Source organism: Ambystoma mexicanum (genome assembly GCF_040938575.1).
Source record: "Ambystoma mexicanum isolate Mex_15411 chromosome 12 unlocalized genomic scaffold, UKY_AmexF1_1 Mex_chr12_unloc.1, whole genome shotgun sequence".
In the NCBI taxonomy this organism is placed as follows: domain Eukaryota; kingdom Metazoa; phylum Chordata; class Amphibia; order Caudata; family Ambystomatidae; genus Ambystoma; species Ambystoma mexicanum.
Genome location: NW_027182322.1, coordinates 12,437,738 through 12,464,176, shown reverse-complemented (window position 1 = coordinate 12,464,176; position 26,439 = coordinate 12,437,738). Strand labels below are relative to the sequence as shown.

The window sequence follows — 26,439 nt, the reverse complement described above, 5'->3', positions numbered from 1 at the left end:
ACATCATATTATCAAGCCTTCTGGGATACAAGAAAGAATAATTGTTTTCTGAAACATAAAATGTCTGTAGAAGAATCACACTTCTGGGTGAAACATTGAACTACACCTTTGTTCCTTTAGGGATAAATTCGGAGAATAGGGTATTACTGTATTTTCTTGCAAACTGAATACGTTTGGACAACAATTCCATACCTTAATAAAAAAGAACTGGATAAAAAGTGCAGCCATACAATTGGTTAACAATACAAAAACACAAAGAGAATATACCATAAATAGCTTTGAAAGAAGATTTTACTTTATATGTCGCTAGAAACAAATGTCTGAGTGTAGGGTGTCGTGTTTTTGGTCTATCTCATTTACAGCTATTATAAAGACAATGTTTCTGAAGGAAGGATACATTAGGAAAGTGCCAAGTTTCTGGCAGTGATGTTGTATTGCTTATGAGCAATATGTTCCTGTTGCAATGGAAGGCAGACTGCTTTTGATTCAGTTGCATGCTGTATTAGATACATAGGTTCAACTTGGGTCACATACTAAGATTAAAGCATCGGCCAAAAATAAACATTCCTCACATGCATAATGTTCCTTGTTTGAATAAGAAAGTAAAAAATGCGACTCTGGTGGGATTCGAACCCACAACCTTTGAATGACTTTGCCAATTCACTTAGAAGTCCAACGCGCTATCCATTGCGCCACAGAGCCAGATGACAATCAACTTGCGTACATCAGGGGATGATCGAGGTTTTGTCAATCCAGTGTTTACTTCACATCATATTATCAAGCCTTCTGGGATACAAGAAAGAATAATTGTTTTCTGAAACATAAAATGTCTGTAGAAGAATCACACTTCTGGGTGAAACCTTGAACTACACCTTTGTTCCTTTAGGGATAAATTCGGAGAATAGGGTATTACTGTATTTTCTTGCAAACTGAATACGTTTGGACAACAATTCCATACCTTAATAAAAAAGAACTGGATAAAAAGTGCAGCCATACAATTGGTTAACAATACAAAAACACAAAGAGAATATACCATAAATAGCTTTGAAAGAAGATTTTACTTTATATGTCGCTAGAAACAAATGTCTGAGTGTAGGGTGTCGTGTTTTTGGTCTATCTCATTTACAGCTATTATAAAGACAATGTTTCTGAAGGAAGGATACATTAGAAAAGTGCCAAGTTTCTGGTAGTGATGTTGTATTGCTTATGAGCAATATGTTCCTGTTGCAATGGAAGGCAGACTGCTTTTGATTCAGTTGCATGCTGTATTAGATACATAGGTTCAACTTGGGTCAAATACTAAGATTAAAGCATCGGCCAAAAATAAACATTCCTCACATGCATAATGTTCCTTGTTTGAATAAGAAAGTAAAAAATGCGACTCTGGTGGGATTCGAACACACAAACTTTGAATGACTTTGCCAATTCACTTAGAAGTCCAACGCGCTATCCATTGCACCACAGAGCCAGATGAAAATCAAGTTGCGTACATTAAGGGATGATCGAAGTTTTGTCAATCCAGTGTTTACTTCACATCATATTATCAAGCCTTCTGGGATACAAGAAAGAATAATTGTTTTCTGAAACATAAAATGTCTGTAGAAGAATCACACTTCTGGGTGAAACATTGAACTACACCTTTGTTCCTTTAGGGATAAATTCGGAGAATAGGGTATTACTGTATTTTCTTGCAAACTGAATACGTTTGGACAACAATTCCATACCTTAATAAAAAAGAACTGGATAAAAAGTGCAGCCATACAATTGGTTAACAATACAAAAACACAAAGAGAATATACCATAAATAGCTTTGAAAGAAGATTTTACTTTATATGTCGCTAGAAACAAATGTCTGAGTGTAGGGTGTCGTGTTTTTGGTCTATCTCATTTACAGCTATTATAAAGACAATGTTTCTGAAGGAAGGATACATTAGGAAAGTGCAAAGTTTCTGGCAGTGATGTTGTATTGCTTATGAGCAATATGTTCCTGTTGCAATGGAAGGCAGACTGCTTTTGATTCAGTTGCATGCTGTATTAGATACATAGGTTCAACTTGGGTCACATACTAAGATTAAAGCATCGGCCAAAAATAAACATTCCTCACATGCATAATGTTCCTTGTTTGAATAAGAAAGTAAAAAATGCGACTCTGGTGGGATTCGAACCCACAACCTTTGAATGACTTTGCCAATTCACTTAGAAGTCCAACGCGCTATCCATTGCGCCACAGAGCCAGATGACAATCAACTTGCGTACATCAGGGGATGATCGAGGTTTTGTCAATCCAGTGTTTACTTCACATCATATTATCAAGCCTTCTGGGATACAAGAAAGAATAATTGTTTTCTGAAACATAAAATGTCTGTAGAAGAATCACACTTCTGGGTGAAACCTTGAACTACACCTTTGTTCCTTTAGGGATAAATTCGGAGAATAGGGTATTACTGTATTTTCTTGCAAACTGAATACGTTTGGACAACAATTCCATACCTTAATAAAAAAGAACTGGATAAAAAGTGCAGCCATACAATTGGTTAACAATACAAAAACACAAAGAGAATATACCATAAATAGCTTTGAAAGAAGATTTTACTTTATATGTCGCTAGAAACAAATGTCTGAGTGTAGGGTGTCGTGTTTTTGGTCTATCTCATTTACAGCTATTATAAAGACAATGTTTCTGAAGGAAGGATACATTAGGAAAGTGCAAAGTTTCTGGCAGTGATGTTGTATTGCTTATGAGCAATATGTTCCTGTTGCAATGGAAGGCAGACTGCTTTTGATTCAGTTGCATGCTGTATTAGATACATAGGTTCAACTTGGGTCAAATACTAAGATTAAAGCATCGGCCAAAAATAAACATTCCTCACATGCGTAATGTTCCTTGTTTGAATAAGAAAGTAAAAAATGCGACTCTGGTGGGATTCGAACCCACAACCTTTGAATGACTTTGCCAATTCACTTAGAAGTCCAACGCGCTATCCATTGCGCCACAGAGCCAGATGCACATCAACTTGAGTACATTAAGGGATGATCGAAGTTTTGTCAATCCGGTGTTTACTTCACATCATATTATCAAGCCTTCTGGGATACAAGAAAGAATAATTGTTTTCGGAAACATAAAATGTCTGTAGAAGAATCACACTTCTGGGTGAAACCTTGAACTACACCTTTGTTCCTTTAGGGATAAATTCGGAGAATAGGGTATTACAGTATTTTCTTGCCAAGTGAATTGGTTTGGACAACAATTCCATACCTTAATAAAAAAGAACTGGATAAAAAGTGCAGACATACAATTGGTTAACAATACAAAAACACAAAGAGAATATACCATAAATAGCTTTGAAAGAAGATTTTACTTTATATGTCGCTAGAAACAAATGTCTGAGCGTAGGGTGTCGTGTTTTGGTCTATCTCATTTACAGCTATTATAAAGACAATGTTTCTGAAGGAAGGATACATTAGAAAAGTGCCAAGTTTCTGGTAGTGATGTTGTATTGCTTATGAGCAATATGTTCCTGTTGCAATGGAAGGCAGACTGCTTTTGATTCAGTTGCATGCTGTATTAGATACATAGGTTCAACTTGGGTCAAATACTAAGATTAAAGCATCGGCCAAAAATAAACATTCCTCACATGCATAATGTTCCTTGTTTGAATAAGAAAGTAAAAAATGCGACTCTGGTGGGATTCGAACACACAAACTTTGAATGACTTTGCCAATTCACTTAGAAGTCCAACGCGCTATCCATTGCACCACAGAGCCAGATGAAAATCAAGTTGCGTACATTAAGGGATGATCGAAGTTTTGTCAATCCAGTGTTTACTTCACATCATATTATCAAGCCTTCTGGGATACAAGAAAGAATAATTGTTTTCTGAAACATAAAATGTCTGTAGAAGAATCACACTTCTGGGTGAAACATTGAACTACACCTTTGTTCCTTTAGGGATAAATTCGGAGAATAGGGTATTACTGTATTTTCTTGCAAACTGAATACGTTTGGACAACAATTCCATACCTTAATAAAAAAGAACTGGATAAAAAGTGCAGCCATACAATTGGTTAACAATACAAAAACACAAAGAGAATATACCATAAATAGCTTTGAAAGAAGATTTTACTTTATATGTCGCTAGAAACAAATGTCTGAGTGTAGGGTGTCGTGTTTTTGGTCTATCTCATTTACAGCTATTATAAAGACAATGTTTCTGAAGGAAGGATACATTAGGAAAGTGTCAAGTTTCTGGCAGTGATGTTGTATTGCTTATGAGCAATATGTTCCTGTTGCAATGGAAGGCAGACTGCTTTTGATTCAGTTGCATGCTGTATTAGATACATAGGTTCAACTTGGGTCACATACTAAGATTAAAGCATCGGCCAAAAATAAACATTCCTCACATGCATAATGTTCCTTGTTTGAATAAGAAAGTAAAAAATGCGACTCTGGTGGGATTCAAACCCACAACCTTTGAATGACTTTGCCAATTCACTTAGAAGTCCAACGCGCTATCCATTGCGCCACAGAGCCAGTTGAAACTCAACTTGCGTACATTAAGGGATGATCGAAGTTTTGTCAATCCAGTGTTTACTTCACATCATATTATCAAGCCTTCTGGGATACAAGAAAGAATAATTGTTTTCTGAAACATAAAATGTCTGTAGAAGAATCACACTTCTGGGTGAAACCTTGAAATACACCTTTGTTCCTTTAGGGATAAATTCGGAGAATAGGGTATTACTGTATTTTCTTGCAAACTGAATACGTTTGGACAACAATTCCATACCTTAATAAAAAAGAACTGGATAAAAAGTGCAGACATACAATTGGTTAACAATACAAAAACACAAAGAGAATATACCATAAATAGCTTTGAAAGAAGATTTTACTTTATATGTCGCTAGAAACAAATGTCTGAGTGTAGGGTGTCGTGTTTTTGGTCTATCTCATTTACAGCTATTATAAAGACAATGTTTCTGAAGGAAGGATACGTTAGGAAAGTGCAAAGTTTCTGGCAGTGATGTTGTATTGCTTATGAGCAATATGTTCCTGTTGCAATGGAAGGCAGACTGCTTTTGATTCAGTTGCATGCTGTATTAGATACATAGGTTCAACTTAGGTCAAATACTAAGATTAAAGCATCGGCCAAAAATAAACATTCCTCACATGCATAATGTTCCTTGTTTGAATAAGAAAGTAAAAAATACGACTCTGGTGGGATTCGAACCCACAACCTTTGAATGACTTTGCCAATTCACTTAGAAGTCCAACGCGCTATCCATTGCGCCACAGAGCCAGATGAAAATCAACTTGCGTACATTAAGGGATGATCGAAGTTTTGTCAATCCAGTGTTTACTTCACATCATATTATCAAGCCTTCTGGGATACAAGAAAGAATAATTGTTTTCTGAAACATAAAATGTCTGTAGAAGAATCACACTTCTGGGTGAAACCTTGAACTACACCTTTGTTCCTTTAGGGATAAATCGGAGAATAGGGTATTACTGTATTTTCTTGCAAACTGAATACGTTTGGACAACAATTCCATACCTTAATAAAAAAGAACTGGATAAAAAGTGCAGCCATACAATTGGTTAACAATACAAAAACACAAAGAGAATATACCATAAATAGCTTTGAAAGAAGATTTTACTTTATATGTCGCTAGAAACAAATGTCTGAGTGTAGGGTGTCGTGTTTTTGGTCTATCTCATTTACAGCTATTATAAAGACAATGTTTCTGAAGGAAGGATACATTAGGAAAGTGTCAAGTTTCTGGCAGTGATGTTGTATTGCTTATGAGCAATATGTTCCTGTTGCAATGGAAGGCAGACTGCTTTTGATTCAGTTGCATGCTGTATTAGATACATAGGTTCAACTTGGGTCACATACTAAGATTAAAGCATCGGCCAAAAATAAACATTCCTCACATGCATAATGTTCCTTGTTTGAATAAGAAAGTAAAAAATGCGACTCTGGTGGGATTCGAACCCACAACCTTTGAATGACTTTGCCAATTCACTTAGAAGTCCAACGCGCTATCCATTGCGCCACAGAGCCAGTTGAAACTCAACTTGCGTACATTAAGGGATGATCGAAGTTTTGTCAATCCAGTGTTTACTTCACATCATATTATCAAGCCTTCTGGGATACAAGAAAGAATAATTGTTTTCTGAAACATAAAATGTCTGTAGAAGAATCACACTTCTGGGTGAAACCTTGAAATACACCTTTGTTCCTTTAGGGATAAATTCGGAGAATAGGGTATTACTGTATTTTCTTGCAAACTGAATACGTTTGGACAACAATTCCATACCTTAATAAAAAAGAACTGGATAAAAAGTGCAGACATACAATTGGTTAACAATACAAAAACACAAAGAGAATATACCATAAATAGCTTTGAAAGAAGATTTTACTTTATATGTCGCTAGAAACAAATGTCTGAGTGTAGGGTGTCGTGTTTTTGGTCTATCTCATTTACAGCTATTATAAAGACAATGTTTCTGAAGGAAGGATACGTTAGGAAAGTGCAAAGTTTCTGGCAGTGATGTTGTATTGCTTATGAGCAATATGTTCCTGTTGCAATGGAAGGCAGACTGCTTTTGATTCAGTTGCATGCTGTATTAGATACATAGGTTCAACTTGGGTCAAATACTAAGATTAAAGCATCGGCCAAAAATAAACATTCCTCACATGCATAATGTTCCTTGTTTGAATAAGAAAGTAAAAAATACGACTCTGGTGGGATTCGAACCCACAACCTTTGAATGACTTTGCCAATTCACTTAGAAGTCCAACGCGCTATCCATTGCGCCACAGAGCCAGATGAAAATCAACTTGCGTACATTAAGGGATGATCGAAGTTTTGTCAATCCAGTGTTTACTTCACATCATATTATCAAGCCTTCTGGGATACAAGAAAGAATAATTGTTTTCTGAAACATAAAATGTCTGTAGAAGAATCACACTTCTGGGTGAAACCTTGAACTACACCTTTGTTCCTTTAGGGATAAATCGGAGAATAGGGTATTACTGTATTTTCTTGCAAACTGAATACGTTTGGACAACAATTCCATACCTTAATAAAAAAGAACTGGATAAAAAGTGCAGCCATACAATTGGTTAACAATACAAAAACACAAAGAGAATATACCATAAATAGCTTTGAAAGAAGATTTTACTTTATATGTCGCTAGAAACAAATGTCTGAGTGTAGGGTGTCGTGTTTTTGGTCTATCTCATTTACAGCTATTATAAAGACAATGTTTCTGAAGGAAGGATACATTAGGAAAGTGCAAAGTTTCTGGCAGTGATGTTGTATTGCTTATGAGCAATATGTTCCTGTTGCAATGGAAGGCAGACTGCTTTTGATTCAGTTGCATGCTGTATTAGATACATTGGTTCAACTTGGGTCAAATACTAAGATTAAAGCATCGGCCAAAAATAAACATTCCTCACATGCATAATGTTCCTTGTTTGAATAAGAAAGTAAAAAATACGACTCTGGTGGGATTCGAACCCACAACCTTTGAATGACTTTGCCAATTCACTTAGAAGTCCAATGCGCTATCCATTGCGCCACAGAGCCAGATGAAAATCAACTTGCGTACATTAAGGGATGATCGAAGTTTTGTCAATCCAGTGTTTACTTCACATCATATTATCAAGCCTTCTGGGATACAAGAAAGAATAATTGTTTTCTGAAACATAAAATGTCTGTAGAAGAATCACACTTCTGGGTGAAACCTTGAACTACACCTTTGTTCCTTTAGGGATAAATTCGGAGAATAGGGTATTACTGTATTTTCTTGCAAACTGAATACGTTTGGACAACAATTCCATACCTTAATAAAAAAGAACTGGATAAAAAGTGCAGCCATACAATTGGTTAACAATACAAAAACACAAAGAGAATATACCATAAATAGCTTTGAAAGAAGATTTTACTTTATATGTCGCTAGAAACAAATGTCTGAGTGTAGGGTGTCGTGTTTTTGGTCTATCTCATTTACAGCTATTATAAAGACAATGTTTCTGAAGGAAGGATACATTAGGAAAGTGCAAAGTTTCTGGCAGTGATGTTGTATTGCTTATGAGCAATATGTTCCTGTTACAATGGAAGGCAGACTGCTTTTGATTCAGTTGCATGCTGTATTAGATACATAGGTTCAACTTGGGTCAAATACTAAGATTAAAGCATCGGCCAAAAATAAACATTCCTCACATGCATAATGTTCCTTGTTTGAATAAGAAAGTAAAAAATGCGACTCTGGTGGGATTCGAACCCACAACCTTTGAATGACTTTGCCAATTCACTTAGAAGTCCAACGCGCTATCCATTGCGCCACAGAGCCAGATGCACATCAACTTGAGTACATTAAGGGATGATCGAAGTTTTGTCAATCCGGTGTTTACTTCACATCATATTATCAAGCCTTCTGGGATACAAGAAAGAATAATTGTTTTCGGAAACATAAAATGTCTGTAGAAGAATCACACTTCTGGGTGAAACCTTGAACTACACCTTTGTTCCTTTAGGGATAAATTCGGAGAATAGGGTATTACAGTATTTTCTTGCCAACTGAATTGGTTTGGACAACAATTCCATACCTTAATAAAAAAGAACTGGATAAAAAGTGCAGACATACAATTGGTTAACAATACAAAAACACAAAGAGAATATACCATAAATAGCTTTGAAAGAAGATTTTACTTTATATGTCGCTAGAAACAAATGTCTGAGCGTAGGGTGTCGTGTTTTGGTCTATCTCATTTACAGCTATTATAAAGACAATGTTTCTGAAGGAAGGATACATTAGAAAAGTGCCAAGTTTCTGGTAGTGATGTTGTATTGCTTATGAGCAATATGTTCCTGTTGCAATGGAAGGCAGACTGCTTTTGATTCAGTTGCATGCTGTATTAGATACATAGGTTCAACTTGGGTCAAATACTAAGATTAAAGCATCGGCCAAAAATAAACATTCCTCACATGCATAATGTTCCTTGTTTGAATAAGAAAGTAAAAAATGCGACTCTGGTGGGATTCGAACACACAAACTTTGAATGACTTTGCCAATTCACTTAGAAGTCCAACGCGCTATCCATTGCACCACAGAGCCAGATGAAAATCAAGTTGCGTACATTAAGGGATGATCGAAGTTTTGTCAATCCAGTGTTTACTTCACATCATATTATCAAGCCTTCTGGGATACAAGAAAGAATAATTGTTTTCTGAAACATAAAATGTCTGTAGAAGAATCACACTTCTGGGTGAAACATTGAACTACACCTTTGTTCCTTTAGGGATAAATTCGGAGAATAGGGTATTACTGTATTTTCTTGCAAACTGAATACGTTTGGACAACAATTCCATACCTTAATAAAAAAGAACTGGATAAAAAGTGCAGCCATACAATTGGTTAACAATACAAAAACACAAAGAGAATATACCATAAATAGCTTTGAAAGAAGATTTTACTTTATATGTCGCTAGAAACAAATGTCTGAGTGTAGGGTGTCGTGTTTTTGGTCTATCTCATTTACAGCTATTATAAAGACAATGTTTCTGAAGGAAGGATACATTAGGAAAGTGCAAAGTTTCTGGCAGTGATGTTGTATTGCTTATGAGCAATATGTTCCTGTTGCAATGGAAGGCAGACTGCTTTTGATTCAGTTGCATGCTGTATTAGATACATAGGTTCAACTTGGGTCACATACTAAGATTAAAGCATCGGCCAAAAATAAACATTCCTCACATGCATAATGTTCCTTGTTTGAATAAGAAAGTAAAAAATGCGACTCTGGTGGGATTCGAACCCACAACCTTTGAATGACTTTGCCAATTCACTTAGAAGTCCAACGCGCTATCCATTGCGCCACAGAGCCAGGTGACAATCAACTTGCGTACATCAGGGGATGATCGAGGTTTTGTCAATCCAGTGTTTACTTCACATCATATTATCAAGCCTTCTGGGATACAAGAAAGAATAATTGTTTTCTGAAACATAAAATGTCTGTAGAAGAATCACACTTCTGGGTGAAACCTTGAACTACACCTTTGTTCCTTTAGGGATAAATTCGGAGAATAGGGTATTACTGTATTTTCTTGCAAACTGAATACGTTTGGACAACAATTCCATACCTTAATAAAAAAGAACTGGATAAAAAGTGCAGCCATACAATTGGTTAACAATACAAAAACACAAAGAGAATATACCATAAATAGCTTTGAAAGAAGATTTTACTTTATATGTCGCTAGAAACAAATGTCTGAGTGTAGGGTGTCGTGTTTTTGGTCTATCTCATTTACAGCTATTATAAAGACAATGTTTCTGAAGGAAGGATACATTAGGAAAGTGCAAAGTTTCTGGCAGTGATGTTGTATTGCTTATGAGCAATATGTTCCTGTTGCAATGGAAGGCAGACTGCTTTTGATTCAGTTGCATGCTGTATTAGATACATAGGTTCAACTTGGGTCAAATACTAAGATTAAAGCATCGGCCAAAAATAAACATTCCTCACATGCGTAATGTTCCTTGTTTGAATAAGAAAGTAAAAAATGCGACTCTGGTGGGATTCGAACCCACAACCTTTGAATGACTTTGCCAATTCACTTAGAAGTCCAACGCTCTATCCATTGCGCCACAGAGCCAGATGCACATCAACTTGAGTACATTAAGGGATGATCGAAGTTTTGTCAATCCGGTGTTTACTTCACATCATATTATCAAGCCTTCTGGGATACAAGAAAGAATAATTGTTTTCGGAAACATAAAATGTCTGTAGAAGAATCACACTTCTGGGTGAAACCTTGAACTACACCTTTGTTCCTTTAGGGATAAATTCGGAGAATAGGGTATTACAGTATTTTCTTGCCAAGTGAATTGGTTTGGACAACAATTCCATACCTTAATAAAAAAGAACTGGATAAAAAGTGCAGACATACAATTGGTTAACAATACAAAAACACAAAGAGAATATACCATAAATAGCTTTGAAAGAAGATTTTACTTTATATGTCGCTAGAAACAAATGTCTGAGCGTAGGGTGTCGTGTTTTGGTCTATCTCATTTACAGCTATTATAAAGACAATGTTTCTGAAGGAAGGATACATTAGAAAAGTGCCAAGTTTCTGGTAGTGATGTTGTATTGCTTATGAGCAATATGTTCCTGTTGCAATGGAAGGCAGACTGCTTTTGATTCAGTTGCATGCTGTATTAGATACATAGGTTCAACTTGGGTCAAATACTAAGATTAAAGCATCGGCCAAAAATAAACATTCCTCACATGCATAATGTTCCTTGTTTGAATAAGAAAGTAAAAAATGCGACTCTGGTGGGATTCGAACACACAAACTTTGAATGACTTTGCCAATTCACTTAGAAGTCCAACGCGCTATCCATTGCGCCACAGAGCCAGACAAAAATCAACTTGCGTAAATTAAGGGATGATCGAAGTTTTGTCAATCCAGTGTTTACTTCACATCATATTATCAAGCCTTCTGGGATACAAGAAAGAATAATTGTTTTCTGAAACATAAAATGTCTGTAGAAGAATCACACTTCTGGGTGAAACATTGAACTACACCTTTGTTCCTTTAGGGATAAATTCGGAGAATAGGGTATTACTGTATTTTCTTGCAAACTGAATACGTTTGGACAACAATTCCATACCTTAATAAAAAAGAACTGGATAAAAAGTGCAGCCATACAATTGGTTAACAATACAAAAACACAAAGAGAATATACCATAAATAGCTTTGAAAGAAGATTTTACTTTATATGTCGCTAGAAACAAATGTCTGAGTGTAGGGTGTCGTGTTTTTGGTCTATCTCATTTACAGCTATTATAAAGACAATGTTTCTGAAGGAAGGATACATTAGGAAAGTGCCAAGTTTCTGGCAGTGATGTTGTATTGCTTATGAGCAATATGTTCCTGTTGCAATGGAAGGCAGACTGCTTTTGATTCAGTTGCATGCTGTATTAGATACATAGGTTCAACTTGGGTCACATACTAAGATTAAAGCATCGGCCAAAAATAAACATTCCTCACATGCATAATGTTCCTTGTTTGAATAAGAAAGTAAAAAATGCGACTCTGGTGGGATTCGAACCCACAACCTTTGAATGACTTTGCCAATTCACTTAGAAGTCCAACGCGCTATCCATTGCGCCACAGAGCCAGATGACAATCAACTTGCGTACATCAGGGGATGATCGAGGTTTTGTCAATCCAGTGTTTACTTCACATCATATTATCAAGCCTTCTGGGATACAAGAAAGAATAATTGTTTTCTGAAACATAAAATGTCTGTAGAAGAATCACACTTCTGGGTGAAACCTTGAACTACACCTTTGTTCCTTTAGGGATAAATTCGGAGAATAGGGTATTACTGTATTTTCTTGCAAACTGAATACGTTTGGACAACAATTCCATACCTTAATAAAAAAGAACTGGATAAAAAGTGCAGCCATACAATTGGTTAACAATACAAAAACACAAAGAGAATATACCATAAATAGCTTTGAAAGAAGATTTTACTTTATATGTCGCTAGAAACAAATGTCTGAGTGTAGGGTGTCGTGTTTTTGGTCTATCTCATTTACAGCTATTATAAAGACAATGTTTCTGAAGGAAGGATACATTAGGAAAGTGCAAAGTTTCTGGCAGTGATGTTGTATTGCTTATGAGCAATATGTTCCTGTTGCAATGGAAGGCAGACTGCTTTTGATTCAGTTGCATGCTGTATTAGATACATAGGTTCAACTTGGGTCACATACTAAGATTAAAGCATCGGCCAAAAATAAACATTCCTCACATGCATAATGTTCCTTGTTTGAATAAGAAAGTAAAAAATGCGACTCTGGTGGGATTCGAACCCACAACCTTTGAATGACTTTGCCAATTCACTTAGAAGTCCAACGCGCTATCCATTGCGCCACAGAGCCAGATGACAATCAACTTGCGTACATCAGGGGATGATCGAGGTTTTGTCAATCCAGTGTTTACTTCACATCATATTATCAAGCCTTCTGGGATACAAGAAAGAATAATTGTTTTCTGAAACATAAAATGTCTGTAGAAGAATCACACTTCTGGGTGAAACCTTGAACTACACCTTTGTTCCTTTAGGGATAAATTCAGAGAATAGGGTATTACTGTATTTTCTTGCAAACTGAATACGTTTGGACAACAATTCCATACCTTAATAAAAAAGAACTGTATAAAAAGTGCAGCCATACAATTGGTTAACAATACAAAAACACAAAGAGAATATACCATAAATAGTTTTGAAAGAATATTTTACTTTATATGTCGCTAGAAACAAATGTCTGAGTGTAGGGTGTCGTGTTTTTGGTCTATCTCATTTACAGCTATTATAAAGACAATGTTTCTGAAGGAAGGATACATTAGGAACGTGCAAAGTTTCTGGCAGTGATGTTGTATTGCTTATGAGCAATATGTTCCTGTTGCAATGGAAGGCAGACTGCTTTTGATTCAGTTGCATGCTGTATTAGATACATAGGTTCAACTTGGGTCAAATACTAAGATTAAAGCATCGGCCAAAAATAAACATTCCTCACATGCATAATGTTCCTTGTTTGAATAAGAAAGTAAAAAATGCAACTCTGGTGGGATTCGAACCCACAACCTTTGAATGACTTTGCCAATTCACTTAGAAGTCCAACGCGCTATCCATTGCGCCACAGAGCCAGATGACAATCAACTTGCGTACATCAGGGGATGATCGAGGTTTTGTCAATCCAGTGTTTACTTCACATCATATTATCAAGCCTTCTGGGATACATGAAAGAATGATTGTTTTCTGAAACATAAAATGTCTGTAGCAAGAATCACAGTTCAGGGCGAAACCTTGAACTGCACCTTTGTTCGCTTGGGGAGAAATTCAGAGAATAGGGTATTACAGTATTTTCTTGCCAAGTGAATTGGTTTGGACAACAATTCCATACCTTAATAAAAAAGAACTGGATAAAAAGTGCAGACATACAATTGGTTAACAATACAAAAACACAAAGAGAATATACCATAAATAGTTTTGAAAGAATATTTTACTTTATATGTCGCTAGAAACAAATGTCTGAGTGTAGGGTGTCGTGTTTTTGGTCCATCTCATTTACAGCTATTATAAAGACAATGTTTCTGAAGGAAGGATACATTAGGAAAGTGCAAAGTTTTTGGCAGTGATGTTGTATTCCTTATGAGCAATATGTTCCTGTTGCAATGGAAGGCAGACTGCTTTTGATTCAGTTGCATGCTGTATTAGATACATTGGTTCAACTTGGGTCAAATACTAAGATTAAAGCATCGGCCAAAAATAAACATTCCTCACATGCATAATGTTCCTTGTTTGAATAAGAAAGTAAAAAATACGACTCTGGTGGGATTCGAACCCACAACCTTTGAATGACTTTGCCAATTCACTTAGAAGTCCAATGCGCTATCCATTGCGCCACAGAGCCAGGTGAAAATCAACTTGCGTACATTAAGGGATGATCGAAGTTTTGTCAATCCAGTGTTTACTTCACATCATATTATCAAGCCTTCTGGGATACAAGAAAGAATAATTGTTTTCTGAAACATAAAATGTCTGTAGAAGAATCACACTTCTGGGTGAAACCTTGAACTACACCTTTGTTCCTTTAGGGATAAATTCGGAGAATAGGGTATTACTGTACTTTCTTGCAAACTGAATACGTTGGGACAACAATTCCATACCTTAATAAAAAAGAACTGGATAAAAAGTGCAGCCATACAATTGGTTAACAATACAAAAACACAAAGAGAATATACCATAAATAGCTTTGAAAGAAGATTTTACTTTATATGTCGCTAGAAACAAATGTCTGAGTGTAGGGTGTCGTGTTTTTGGTCTATCTCATTTACAGCTATTATAAAGACAATGTTTCTGAAGGAAGGATACATTAGGAAAGTGCAAAGTTTCTGGCAGTGATGTTGTATTGCTTATGAGCAATATGTTCCTGTTGCAATGGAAGGCAGACTGCTTTTGATTCAGTTGCATGCTGTATTAGATACATAGGTTCAACTTGGGTCAAATACTAAGATTAAAGCATCGGCCAAAAATAAACATTCCTCACATGCATAATGTTCCTTGTTTGAAAAAGAAAGTAAAAAATGCGACTCTGGTGGGATTCGAACCCACAACCTTTGAATGACTTTGCCAATTCACTTAGAAGTCCAACGCGCTATCCATTGCGCCACAGAGCCAGATGACAATCAACTTGCGTACATCAGGGGATGATCGAGGTTTTGTCAATCCAGTGTTTACTTCACATCATATTATCAAGCCTTCTGGGATACAAGAAAGAATAATTGTTTTCTGAAACATAAAATGTCTGTAGAAGAATCACACTTCTGGGTGAAACCTTGAACTACACCTTTGTTCCTTTAGGGATAAATTCGGAGAATAGGGTATTACTGTATTTTCTTGCAAACTGAATACGTTTGGACAACAATTCCATACCTTAATAAAAAAGAACTGGATAAAAAGTGCAGCCATACAATTGGTTAACAATACAAAAACACAAAGAGAATATACCATAAATAGCTTTGAAAGAAGATTTTACTTTATATGTCGCTAGAAACAAATGTCTGAGTGTAGGGTGTCGTGTTTTTGGTCTATCTCATTTACAGCTATTATAAAGACAATGTTTCTGAAGGAAGGATACATTAGGAAAGTGCAAAGTTTCTGGCAGTGATGTTGTATTGCTTATGAGCAATATGTTCCTGTTGCCATGGAAGGCAGACTGCTTTTGATTCAGTTGCATGCTGTATTAGATACATAGGTTCAACTTGGGTGAAATACTAAGATTAAAGCATCGGCCAAAAATAAACATTCCTCACATGCATAATGTTCCTTATTTGAATAAGAAAGTAAAAAATGTGACTCTGGTTGGATTCTAACCCACAACCTTTGAATGACTTTGCCAATTCACTTAGAAGTCCAACGCGCTATCCATTGCGCCACAGAGCCAGATGAAAATCCACTTGCATACAGTAAGGGATGATCGAAGTTTTGTCAATCCAGTGTTTACTTCACATCACATTATCAAGCCTTCTGGGATACATGAAAGAATGATTGTTTTCTGAAACATTAAATGTCTGTAGCAAGAATCACAGTTCGGAGTGAAACCTTGAACTGCACCTTTGTTCGCTTGGGGAGAAATTCAGAGAATAGGGTATTACAGTATTTTCTTGCCAAGTGAATTGGTTTGGACAACAATTTCATACCTTAATAAAAAAGAACTGGATAAAAAGTGCAGACATACAATTGGTTAACAATACAAAAACACAAAGAGAATATACCATAAATAGCTTTGAAAGAAGATTTTACTTTATATGTCGCTAGAAACAAATGTCTGAGTGTAGGGTGTCGTGTTTTGGGTCTATCTCATTTACAGCTATTATAAAGACAATGTTTCTGAAGGAAGGATACATTAGGAAAGTGCAAAGTTTCTGGCAGTGATGTTGTATTGCTTATGAGCAATATGTTCCTGTTGCAATGGAAGGCAGACTGCTTTTGATTCAGTTGCATGCTGTATTAGATACATAGGTTCAACTTGGGTCAAATACTAAGATTAAAGCATCGGCCAAAAATAAACATTCCTCACATGCATAATGTTCCTTGTTTGAATTAGAAAGTAAAAAATGCGATTCTGGTGGGATTCGAACCCACAACCTTTGAATGATTTTGCCAATTCACTTAGAAGTCCAACGCGCTATCCATTGCGCCACAGAGCCAGACAAAAATCAACTTGCGTAAATTAAGGGATGATCGAAGTTTTGTCAATCCAGTGTTTACTTCACATCATATTATCAAGCCTTCTGGGATACAAGAAAGAATAATTGTTTTCTGAAACATAAAATGTCTGTAGAAGAATCACACTTCTGGGTGAAACCTTGAACTACACCTTTGTTCCTTTAGGGATAAATTCGGAGAATAGGGTATTACTGTATTTTCTTGCAAACTGAATACGTTTGGACAACAATTTCATACCTTAATAGAAAAGAACTGGATAAAAAGTGCAGCCATACAATTGGTTAACAATACAAAAACACAAAGAGAATATACCATAAATAGCTTTGAAAGAAGATTTTACTTTATATGTCGCTAGAAACAAATGTCTGAGTGTAGGGTGTCGTGTTTTTGGTCTATCTCATTTACAGCTATTATAAAGACAATGTTTCTGAAGGAAGGATACATTAGGAAAGTGCAAAGTTTCTGGCAGTGATGTTGTATTGCTTATGAGCAATATGTTCCTGTTGCAATGGAAGGCAGACTGCTTTTGATTCAGTTGCATCCTGTATTAGATACATAGGTTCAACTTGGGTCAAATACTAAGATTAAAGCATCGGCCAAAAATAGACATTCCTCACATGCATAATGTTCCTTGTTTGAATAAGAAAGTAAAAAATGCGACTCTGGTGGGATTCAAACCCACAACCTTTGAATGACTTTGCAAATTCACTTAGAAGTCCAACGCGCTATCCATTGCTCCACAGAGCCAGATAAAAATCCACTTGCGTACAGTAAGGGATGATCGAAGTTTTGTCAATCCAATGTTTACTTCACATCATATTATCAAGCCTTCTGGGATACATGAAAGAATGATTGTTTTCTGAAACATGAAATGTCTGTAGCAAGAATCACACTTCTGTGTGAAACCTTGAACTGCACCTTTGTTCGCTTGGGGAGAAATTCAGAGAATAGGGTATAACAGTATTTTCTTGCCAACTGAATACGTTTGGACAACAATTCCATACCTTAATAAAAAAGAACTGGATAAAAAGTGCAGCCATACAATTGGTTAACAATACAAAAACACAAAGAGAATATACCATAAATAGCTTTGAAAGAAGATTTTACTTTATATGTCGCTAGAAACAAATGTCTGAGTGTAGGGTGTCGTGTTTTTGGTCTATCTCATTTACAGCTATTATAAAGACAATGTTTCTGAAGGAAGGATACATTAGGAAAGTGCAAAGTTTTTGGCAGTGATGTTGTATTCCTTATGAGCAATATGTTCCTGTTGCAATGGAAGGCAGACTGCTTTTGATTCAGTTGCATGCTGTATTAGATACATAGGTTCAACTTGGGTGAAATACTAAGATTAAAGCATCGGCCAAAAATAAACATTCCTCACATGCATAATGTTCCTTATTTGAATAAGAAAGTAAAAAATGCGACTCTGGTTGGATTCGAACCCACAACCTTTGAATGACTTTGCCAATTCACTTAGAAGTCCAACGCGCTATCCATTGCGCCACAGAGCCAGATGAAAATCCACTTGCATACAGTAAGGGATGATCGAAGTTTTGTCAATCCAGTGTTTACTTCACATCACATTATCAAGCCTTCTGGGATACATGAAAGAATGATTGTTTTCTGAAACATTAAATGTCTGTAGCAAGAATCACAGTTCGGGGTGAAACCTTGAACTGCACCTTTGTTCGCTTGGGGAGAAATTCAGAGAATAGGGTATTACAGTATTTTCTTGCCAAGTGAATTGGTTTGGACAACAATTTCATACCTTAATAAAAAAGAACTGGATAAAAAGTGCAGACATACAATTGGTTAACAATACAAAAACACAAAGAGAATATACCATAAATAGCTTTGAAAGAAGATTTTACTTTATATGTCGCTAGAAACAAATGTCTGAGTGTAGGGTGTCGTGTTTTTGGTCTATCTCATTTACAGCTATTATAAAGACAATGTTTCTGAAGGAAGGATACATTAGGAAAGTGCAAAGTTTCTGGCAGTGATGTTGTATTGCTTATGAGCAATATGTTCCTGTTGCAATGGAAGGCAGACTGCTTTTGATTCAGTTGCATGCTGTATTAGATACATAGGTTCAACTTGGGTCAAATACTAAGATTAAAGCATCGGCCAAAAATAAACATTCCTCACATGCATAATGTTCCTTGTTTGAATTAGAAAGTAAAAAATGCGATTCTGGTGGGATTCGAACCCATAACCTTTGAATGACTTTGCCAATTTACTTAGAAGTCCAACGCGCTATCCATTGCGCCACAGAGCCAGACAAAAATCAACTTGCGTAAATTAAGGGATGATCGAAGTTTTGTCAATCCAGTGTTTACTTCACATCATATTATCAAGCCTTCTGGGATACAAGAAAGAATAATTGTTTTCTGAAACATAAAATGTCTGTAGAAGAATCACACTTCTGGGTGAAACCTTGAACTACACCTTTGTTCCTTTAGGGATAGATTCGGAGAATAGGGTATTACTGTATTTTCTTGCAAACTGAATACGTTTGGACAACAATTCCATACCTTAATAAAAAAGAACTGGATAAAAAGTGCAGCCATACAATTGGTTAACAATACAAAAACACAAAGAGAATATACCATAAATAGCTTTGAAAGAAGATTTTACTTTATATGTCGCTAGAAACAAATGTCTGAGTGTAGGGTGTCGTGTTTTTGGTCTATCTCATTTACAGCTATTATAAAGACAATGTTTCTGAAGGAAGGATACATTAGGAAAGTGCAAAGTTTCTGGCAGTGATGTTGTATTGCTTATGAGCAATATGTTCCTGTTGCAATGGGAGGCAGACTGCTTTTGATTCAGTTGCATGCTGTATTAGATAGATAGGTTCAACTTGGGTCAAATACTAAGATTAAAGCATCGGCCAAAAATAAACATTCCTCACATGCATAATGTTCCTTGTTTGAATAAGAAAGTAAAAAATGCGACTCTGGTGGGATTCGAACCCATAACCTTTGAATGACTTTGCCAATTCACTTAGAAGTCCAACGCGCTATCCATTGCGCCACAGAGCCAGATGAAAATCAACTTGCGTACATTAAGGGATGATCGAAGTTTTGTCAATCCAGTGTTTACTTCACATCATATTATCAAGCCTTCTGGGATACAAGAAAGAATAATTGTTTTCTGAAACATAAAATGTCTGTAGAAGAATCACACTTCTGGGTGAAACCTTGAACTACACCTTTGTTCCTTTAGGGATAAATTCGGAGAATAGGGTATTACTGTATTTTCTTGCAAACTGAATACGTTTGGACAACAATTCCATACCTTAATAAAAAAGAACTGGATAAAAAGTGCAGCCATACAATTGGTTAACAATACAAAAACACAAAGAGAATATACCATAAATAGCTTTGAAAGAAGATTTTACTTTATATGTCGCTAGAAACAAATGTCTGAGTGTAGGGTGTCGTGTTTTTGGTCTATCTCATTTACAGCTATTATAAAGACAATGTTTCTGAAGGAAGGATACATTAGGAAAGTGCAAAGTTTCTGGCAGTGATGTTGTATTGCTTATGAGCAATATGTTCCTGTTGCAATGGAAGGCAGACTGCTTTTGATTCAGTTGCATGCTGTATTAGATACATAGGTTCAACTTGGGTCAAATACTAAGATTAAAGCATCGGCCAAAAATAAACATTCCTCACATGCATAATGTTCCTTGTTTGAAAAAGAAAGTAAAAAATGCGACTCTGGTGGGATTCGAACCCACAACCTTTGAATGACTTTGCCAATTCACTTAGAAGTCCAACGCGCTATCCATTGCGCCACAGAGCCAGATGACAATCAACTTGCGTACATCAGGGGATGATCGAGGTTTTGTCAATCCAGTGTTTACTTCACATCATATTATCAAGCCTTCTGGGATACAAGAAAGAATAATTGTTTTCTGAAACATAAAATGTCTGTAGAAGAATCACACTTCTGGGTGAAACCTTGAACTACACCTTTGTTCCTTTAGGGATAAATTCGGAGAATAGGGTATTACTGTATTTTCTTGCAAACTGAATACGTTTGGACAACAATTCCATACCTTAATAAAAAAGAACTGGATAAAAAGTGCAGCCATACAATTGGTTAACAATACAAAAACACAAAGAGAATATACCATAAATAGCTTTGAAAGAAGATTTTACTTTATATGTCGCTAGAAACAAATGTCTGAGTGTAGGGTGTCGTGTTTTTGGTCTATCTCATTTACAGCTATTATAAAGACAATGTTTCTGAAGGAAGGATACATTAGGAAAGTGCAAAGTTTCTGGCAGTGATGTTGTATTGCTTATGAGCAATATGTTCCTGTTGCCATGGAAGGCAGACTGCTTTTGATTCAGTTGCATGCTGTATTAGATACATAGGTTCAACTTGGGTGAAATACTAAGATTAAAGCATCGGCCAAAAATAAACATTCCTCACATGCATAATGTTCCTTATTTGAATAAGAAAGTAAAAAATGTGACTCTGGTTGGATTCTAACCCACAACCTTTGAATGACTTTGCCAATTCACTTAGAAGTCCAACGCGCTATCCATTGCGCCACAGAGCCAGATGAAAATCCACTTGCATACAGTAAGGGATGATCGAAGTTTTGTCAATCCAGTGTTTACTTCACATCACATTATCAAGCCTTCTGGGATACATGAAAGAATGATTGTTTTCTGAAACATTAAATGTCTGTAGCAAGAATCACAGTTCGGAGTGAAACCTTGAACTGCACCTTTGTTCGCTTGGGGAGAAATTCAGAGAATAGGGTATTACAGTATTTTCTTGCCAAGTGAATTGGTTTGGACAACAATTTCATACCTTAATAAAAAAGAACTGGATAAAAAGTGCAGACATACAATTGGTTAACAATACAAAAACACAAAGAGAATATACCATAAATAGCTTTGAAAGAAGATTTTACTTTATATGTCGCTAGAAACAAATGTCTGAGTGTAGGGTGTCGTGTTTTTGGTCTATCTCATTTACAGCTATTATAAAGACAATGTTTCTGAAGGAAGGATACATTAGGAAAGTGCAAAGTTTCTGGCAGTGATGTTGTATTGCTTATGAGCAATATGTTCCTGTTGCAATGGAAGGCAGACTGCTTTTGATTCAGTTGCATGCTGTATTAGATACATAGGTTCAACTTGGGTCAAATACTAAGATTAAAGCATCGGCCAAAAATAAACATTCCTCACATGCATAATGTTCCTTGTTTGAATTAGAAAGTAAAAAATGCGATTCTGGTGGGATTCGAACCCACAACCTTTGAATGATTTTGCCAATTCACTTAGAAGTCCAACGCGCTATCCATTGCGCCACAGAGCCAGACAAAAATCAACTTGCGTAAATTAAGGGATGATCGAAGTTTTGTCAATCCAGTGTTTACTTCACATCATATTATCAAGCCTTCTGGGATACAAGAAAGAATAATTGTTTTCTGAAACATAAAATGTCTGTAGAAGAATCACACTTCTGGGTGAAACCTTGAACTACACCTTTGTTCCTTTAGGGATAAATTCGGAGAATAGGGTATTACTGTATTTTCTTGCAAACTGAATACGTTTGGACAACAATTTCATACCTTAATAGAAAAGAACTGGATAAAAAGTGCAGCCATACAATTGGTTAACAATACAAAAACACAAAGAGAATATACCATAAATAGCTTTGAAAGAAGATTTTACTTTATATGTCGCTAGAAACAAATGTCTGAGTGTAGGGTGTCGTGTTTTTGGTCTATCTCATTTACAGCTATTATAAAGACAATGTTTCTGAAGGAAGGATACATTAGGAAAGTGCAAAGTTTCTGGCAGTGATGTTGTATTGCTTATGAGCAATATGTTCCTGTTGCAATGGAAGGCAGACTGCTTTTGATTCAGTTGCATCCTGTATTAGATACATAGGTTCAACTTGGGTCAAATACTAAGATTAAAGCATCGGCCAAAAATAGACATTCCTCACATGCATAATGTTCCTTGTTTGAATAAGAAAGTAAAAAATGCGACTCTGGTGGGATTCAAACCCACAACCTTTGAATGACTTTGCAAATTCACTTAGAAGTCCAACGCGCTATCCATTGCTCCACAGAGCCAGATAAAAATCCACTTGCGTACAGTAAGGGATGATCGAAGTTTTGTCAATCCAATGTTTACTTCACATCATATTATCAAGCCTTCTGGGATACATGAAAGAATGATTGTTTTCTGAAACATGAAATGTCTGTAGCAAGAATCACACTTCTGTGTGAAACCTTGAACTGCACCTTTGTTCGCTTGGGGAGAAATTCAGAGAATAGGGTATAACAGTATTTTCTTGCCAACTGAATACGTTTGGACAACAATTCCATACCTTAATAAAAAAGAACTGGATAAAAAGTGCAGCCATACAATTGGTTAACAATACAAAAACACAAAGAGAATATACCATAAATAGCTTTGAAAGAAGATTTTACTTTATATGTCGCTAGAAACAAATGTCTGAGTGTAGGGTGTCGTGTTTTTGGTCTATCTCATTTACAGCTATTATAAAGACAATGTTTCTGAAGGAAGGATACATTAGGAAAGTGCAAAGTTTTTGGCAGTGATGTTGTATTCCTTATGAGCAATATGTTCCTGTTGCAATGGAAGGCAGACTGCTTTTGATTCAGTTGCATGCTGTATTAGATACATAGGTTCAACTTGGGTGAAATACTAAGATTAAAGCATCGGCCAAAAATAAACATTCCTCACATGCATAATGTTCCTTATTTGAATAAGAAAGTAAAAAATGCGACTCTGGTTGGATTCGAACCCACAACCTTTGAATGACTTTGCCAATTCACTTAGAAGTCCAACGCGCTATCCATTGCGCCACAGAGCCAGATGAAAATCCACTTGCATACAGTAAGGGATGATCGAAGTTTTGTCAATCCAGTGTTTACTTCACATCACATTATCAAGCCTTCTGGGATACATGAAAGAATGATTGTTTTCTGAAACATTAAATGTCTGTAGCAAGAATCACAGTTCGGGGTGAAACCTTGAACTGCACCTTTGTTCGCTTGGGGAGAAATTCAGAGAATAGGGTATTACAGTATTTTCTTGCCAAGTGAATTGGTTTGGACAACAATTTCATACCTTAATAAAAAAGAACTGGATAAAAAGTGCAGACATACAATTGGTTAACAATACAAAAACACAAAGAGAATATACCATAAATAGCTTTGAAAGAAGATTTTACTTTATATGTCGCTAGAAACAAATGTCTGAGTGTAGGGTGTCGTGTTTTTGGTCTATCTCATTTACAGCTATTATAAAGACAATGTTTCTGAAGGAAGGATACATTAGGAAAGTGCAAAGTTTCTGGCAGTGATGTTGTATTGCTTATGAGCAATATGTTCCTGTTGCAATGGAAGGCAGACTGCTTTTGATTCAGTTGCATGCTGTATTAGATACATAGGTTCAACTTGGGTCAAATACTAAGATTAAAGCATCGGCCAAAAATAAACATTCCTCACATGCATAATGTTCCTTGTTTGAATTAGAAAGTAAAAAATGCGATTCTGGTGGGATTCGAACCCATAACCTTTGAATGACTTTGCCAATTTACTTAGAAGTCCAACGCGCTATCCATTGCGCCACAGAGCCAGACAAAAATCAACTTGCGTAAATTAAGGGATGATCGAAGTTTTGTCAATCCAGTGTTTACTTCACATCATATTATCAAGCCTTCTGGGATACAAGAAAGAATAATTGTTTTCTGAAACATAAAATGTCTGTAGAAGAATCACACTTCTGGGTGAAACCTTGAACTACACCTTTGTTCCTTTAGGGATAGATTCGGAGAATAGGGTATTACTGTATTTTCTTGCAAACTGAATACGTTTGGACAACAATTCCATACCTTAATAAAAAAGAACTGGATAAAAAGTGCAGCCATACAATTGGTTAACAATACAAAAACACAAAGAGAATATACCATAAATAGCTTTGAAAGAAGATTTTACTTTATATGTCGCTAGAAACAAATGTCTGAGTGTAGGGTGTCGTGTTTTTGGTCTATCTCATTTACAGCTATTATAAAGACAATGTTTCTGAAGGAAGGATACATTAGGAAAGTGCAAAGTTTCTGGCAGTGATGTTGTATTGCTTATGAGCAATATGTTCCTGTTGCAATGGGAGGCAGACTGCTTTTGATTCAGTTGCATGCTGTATTAGATAGATAGGTTCAACTTGGGTCAAATACTAAGATTAAAGCATCGGCCAAAAATAAACATTCCTCACATGCATAATGTTCCTTGTTTGAATAAGAAAGTAAAAAATGCGACTCTGGTGGGATTCGAACCCATAACCTTTGAATGACTTTGCCAATTCACTTAGAAGTCCAACGCGCTATCCATTGCGCCACAGAGCCAGATGAAAATCAACTTGCGTACATTAAGGGATGATCGAAGTTTTGTCAATCCAGTGTTTACTTCACATCATATTATCAAGCCTTCTGGGATACAAGAAAGAATAATTGTTTTCTGAAACATAAAATGTCTGTAGAAGAATCACACTTCTGGGTGAAACCTTGAACTACACCTTTGTTCCTTTAGGGATAAATTCGGAGAATAGGGTATTACTGTATTTTCTTGCAAACTGAATACGTTTGGACAACAATTCCATACCTTAATAAAAAAGAACTGGATAAAAAGTGCAGCCATACAATTGGTTAACAATACAAAAACACAAAGAGAATATACCATAAATAGCTTTGAAAGAAGATTTTACTTTATATGTCGCTAGAAACAAATGTCTGAGTGTAGGGTGTCGTGTTTTTGGTCTATCTCATTTACAGCTATTATAAAGACAATGTTTCTGAAGGAAGGATACATTAGGAAAGTGCAAAGTTTCTGGCAGTGATGTTGTATTGCTTATGAGCAATATGTTCCTGTTGCAATGGAAGGCAGACTGCTTTTGATTCAGTTGCATGCTGTATTAGATACATTGGTTCAACTTGGGTCAAATACTAAGATTAAAGCATCGGCCAAAAATAAACATTCCTCACATGCATAATGTTCCTTGTTTGAATAAGAAAGTAAAAAATACGACTCTGGTGGGATTCGAACCCACAACCTTTGAATGACTTTGCCAATTCACTTAGAAGTCCAACGCGCTATCCATTGCGCCACAGAGCCAGATGAAAATCAACTTGCGTACATTAAGGGATGATCGAAGTTTTGTCAATCCAGTGTTTACTTCACATCATATTATCAAGCCTTCTGGGATACAAGAAAGAATAATTGTTTTCTGAAACATAAAATGTCTGTAGAAGAATCACACTTCTGGGTGAAACCTTGAACTACACCTTTGTTCCTTTAGGGATAAATTCGGAGAATAGGGTATTACTGTATTTTCTTGCAAACTGAATACGTTTGGACAACAATTCCATACCTTAATAAAAAAGAACTGGATAAAAAGTGCAGCCATACAATTGGTTAACAATACAAAAACACAAACAGAATATACCATAAATAGCTTTGAAAGAAGATTTTACTTTATATGTCGCTAGAAACAAATGTCTGAGTGTAGGGTGTCGTGTTTTTGGTCTATCTCATTTACAGCTATTATAAAGACAATGTTTCTGAAGGAAGG

The 26,439-nt window shown here is 36.0% G+C and overlaps 19 non-coding genes across 19 annotated transcripts; all 19 read right to left on the bottom strand.

The window, feature by feature from the left end:
- Nucleotides 1-612: 612 nt before the first annotated feature.
- On the bottom strand, nucleotides 613-702 carry TRNAR-UCU (transfer RNA arginine (anticodon UCU)). The gene is given in 2 exon segments: nucleotides 613-648; nucleotides 666-702. It is a non-coding gene; the product is annotated as a tRNA-Arg (tRNA).
- Nucleotides 703-2,144: 1,442 nt separating this feature from the next.
- TRNAR-UCU (transfer RNA arginine (anticodon UCU)) lies at nucleotides 2,145-2,234 on the bottom strand. The gene is given in 2 exon segments: nucleotides 2,145-2,180; nucleotides 2,198-2,234. It is a non-coding gene; the product is annotated as a tRNA-Arg (tRNA).
- A 676-nt stretch (nucleotides 2,235-2,910) lies between these two features.
- TRNAR-UCU (transfer RNA arginine (anticodon UCU)) lies at nucleotides 2,911-3,000 on the bottom strand. The gene is given in 2 exon segments: nucleotides 2,911-2,946; nucleotides 2,964-3,000. It is a non-coding gene; the product is annotated as a tRNA-Arg (tRNA).
- Nucleotides 3,001-4,441: 1,441 nt separating this feature from the next.
- On the bottom strand, nucleotides 4,442-4,531 carry TRNAR-UCU (transfer RNA arginine (anticodon UCU)). The gene is given in 2 exon segments: nucleotides 4,442-4,477; nucleotides 4,495-4,531. It is a non-coding gene; the product is annotated as a tRNA-Arg (tRNA).
- A 676-nt stretch (nucleotides 4,532-5,207) lies between these two features.
- On the bottom strand, nucleotides 5,208-5,297 carry TRNAR-UCU (transfer RNA arginine (anticodon UCU)). Its single transcript is given in 2 exon segments — nucleotides 5,208-5,243; nucleotides 5,261-5,297. It is a non-coding gene; the product is annotated as a tRNA-Arg (tRNA).
- A 675-nt stretch (nucleotides 5,298-5,972) lies between these two features.
- Nucleotides 5,973-6,062, bottom strand: TRNAR-UCU (transfer RNA arginine (anticodon UCU)). The gene is given in 2 exon segments: nucleotides 5,973-6,008; nucleotides 6,026-6,062. It is a non-coding gene; the product is annotated as a tRNA-Arg (tRNA).
- A 676-nt stretch (nucleotides 6,063-6,738) lies between these two features.
- On the bottom strand, nucleotides 6,739-6,828 carry TRNAR-UCU (transfer RNA arginine (anticodon UCU)). Its single transcript is given in 2 exon segments — nucleotides 6,739-6,774; nucleotides 6,792-6,828. It is a non-coding gene; the product is annotated as a tRNA-Arg (tRNA).
- A 675-nt stretch (nucleotides 6,829-7,503) lies between these two features.
- Nucleotides 7,504-7,593, bottom strand: TRNAR-UCU (transfer RNA arginine (anticodon UCU)). Its single transcript is given in 2 exon segments — nucleotides 7,504-7,539; nucleotides 7,557-7,593. It is a non-coding gene; the product is annotated as a tRNA-Arg (tRNA).
- Nucleotides 7,594-8,269: 676 nt separating this feature from the next.
- TRNAR-UCU (transfer RNA arginine (anticodon UCU)) lies at nucleotides 8,270-8,359 on the bottom strand. The gene is given in 2 exon segments: nucleotides 8,270-8,305; nucleotides 8,323-8,359. It is a non-coding gene; the product is annotated as a tRNA-Arg (tRNA).
- A 1,441-nt stretch (nucleotides 8,360-9,800) lies between these two features.
- Nucleotides 9,801-9,890, bottom strand: TRNAR-UCU (transfer RNA arginine (anticodon UCU)). The gene is given in 2 exon segments: nucleotides 9,801-9,836; nucleotides 9,854-9,890. It is a non-coding gene; the product is annotated as a tRNA-Arg (tRNA).
- Nucleotides 9,891-12,097: 2,207 nt separating this feature from the next.
- On the bottom strand, nucleotides 12,098-12,187 carry TRNAR-UCU (transfer RNA arginine (anticodon UCU)). Its single transcript is given in 2 exon segments — nucleotides 12,098-12,133; nucleotides 12,151-12,187. It is a non-coding gene; the product is annotated as a tRNA-Arg (tRNA).
- Nucleotides 12,188-12,863: 676 nt separating this feature from the next.
- Nucleotides 12,864-12,953, bottom strand: TRNAR-UCU (transfer RNA arginine (anticodon UCU)). The gene is given in 2 exon segments: nucleotides 12,864-12,899; nucleotides 12,917-12,953. It is a non-coding gene; the product is annotated as a tRNA-Arg (tRNA).
- Nucleotides 12,954-13,629: 676 nt separating this feature from the next.
- On the bottom strand, nucleotides 13,630-13,719 carry TRNAR-UCU (transfer RNA arginine (anticodon UCU)). Its single transcript is given in 2 exon segments — nucleotides 13,630-13,665; nucleotides 13,683-13,719. It is a non-coding gene; the product is annotated as a tRNA-Arg (tRNA).
- A 677-nt stretch (nucleotides 13,720-14,396) lies between these two features.
- TRNAR-UCU (transfer RNA arginine (anticodon UCU)) lies at nucleotides 14,397-14,486 on the bottom strand. Its single transcript is given in 2 exon segments — nucleotides 14,397-14,432; nucleotides 14,450-14,486. It is a non-coding gene; the product is annotated as a tRNA-Arg (tRNA).
- A 676-nt stretch (nucleotides 14,487-15,162) lies between these two features.
- TRNAR-UCU (transfer RNA arginine (anticodon UCU)) lies at nucleotides 15,163-15,252 on the bottom strand. The gene is given in 2 exon segments: nucleotides 15,163-15,198; nucleotides 15,216-15,252. It is a non-coding gene; the product is annotated as a tRNA-Arg (tRNA).
- A 4,509-nt stretch (nucleotides 15,253-19,761) lies between these two features.
- Nucleotides 19,762-19,851, bottom strand: TRNAR-UCU (transfer RNA arginine (anticodon UCU)). Its single transcript is given in 2 exon segments — nucleotides 19,762-19,797; nucleotides 19,815-19,851. It is a non-coding gene; the product is annotated as a tRNA-Arg (tRNA).
- Nucleotides 19,852-20,527: 676 nt separating this feature from the next.
- On the bottom strand, nucleotides 20,528-20,617 carry TRNAR-UCU (transfer RNA arginine (anticodon UCU)). Its single transcript is given in 2 exon segments — nucleotides 20,528-20,563; nucleotides 20,581-20,617. It is a non-coding gene; the product is annotated as a tRNA-Arg (tRNA).
- A 4,509-nt stretch (nucleotides 20,618-25,126) lies between these two features.
- TRNAR-UCU (transfer RNA arginine (anticodon UCU)) lies at nucleotides 25,127-25,216 on the bottom strand. Its single transcript is given in 2 exon segments — nucleotides 25,127-25,162; nucleotides 25,180-25,216. It is a non-coding gene; the product is annotated as a tRNA-Arg (tRNA).
- A 676-nt stretch (nucleotides 25,217-25,892) lies between these two features.
- Nucleotides 25,893-25,982, bottom strand: TRNAR-UCU (transfer RNA arginine (anticodon UCU)). The gene is given in 2 exon segments: nucleotides 25,893-25,928; nucleotides 25,946-25,982. It is a non-coding gene; the product is annotated as a tRNA-Arg (tRNA).
- Nucleotides 25,983-26,439: the final 457 nt, after the last annotated feature.